Source organism: Sinocyclocheilus rhinocerous, unplaced genomic scaffold (genome assembly GCF_001515625.1).
Source record: "Sinocyclocheilus rhinocerous isolate Xijiao unplaced genomic scaffold, SAMN03320098_v1.1 scaffold2406, whole genome shotgun sequence".
Taxonomy (NCBI): domain Eukaryota; kingdom Metazoa; phylum Chordata; class Actinopteri; order Cypriniformes; family Cyprinidae; genus Sinocyclocheilus; species Sinocyclocheilus rhinocerous.
The window spans coordinates 239,076-239,779 of NW_015656159.1; the positions used below are offsets into that span (position 1 = coordinate 239,076).

The 704-nt window shown below is 47.3% G+C and overlaps 1 protein-coding gene across 1 annotated transcript in view; it reads right to left on the reverse strand.

Moving 5' to 3' along the window:
* The window catches only part of LOC107719674 (A disintegrin and metalloproteinase with thrombospondin motifs 17-like), a 112,592-nt gene that overhangs the window by 100,618 nt on the left and 11,270 nt on the right, over window positions 1–704 (reverse strand). The window lies entirely within an intron of this gene.

Below are 704 nucleotides of genomic sequence, written 5' to 3' on the forward strand. Positions count from 1 at the left end.
GTTCTCGTTTTCATTCAAGTTCTTTTTTTTTTTCATTTTATTTCAGGTGTACTTCAATTTTCGTAGTTTTAGTTTTAGTATTAGTCTACAATTACTCTGTAAGTCGCTTTGGACAAACGCACCGCCTAAATGACAAATCACTCATCATCATTTCGGGTAGATTCTGTTCTCTCCAGACACCAAACTAGTCACTAACCAGCCCCTCCCCGGTTGTCCCGCTCCCAGAGTTCAGCGTGAATGTGCTGTACGCATCAATCAACCGCTCTTCTTGGATCAGCCCTTCGAATTTCACACGTTGTTTCCTCCCGGCTCAGATTGTGTCTGCTCCCTGACCGGCGTTCCCTCCTCTCAGTGTGGATACTTGATCCTCTTCAACCCCACTCATGACGGGAACGTACCGACATGAAGAATGAAGCTAGGTGTCTGTTTGTGCCGAACCTGAGCTTCCTGGCATGCCAGCGTGGGCAGAGTGGGATCAAGGGACGTACGTCTCCACAGATTACACGGGCTGATTAGAAGTGCTAAGTGTGTTTTGTCAGAATCATATTTCAGTAGCTTTTCCTCACTCCTGCCGCCACCACTGTGCAACCTGATCCGTCTTATGCATACAGAAAGCGTATATGCGTGTGTGTGAGTGTGAGAGTGTGAGAGAGTGTGTGTGTGTGTGTGTGTGTGTGTGTGTGTGTGTGTGTGAGAGAGAGAGA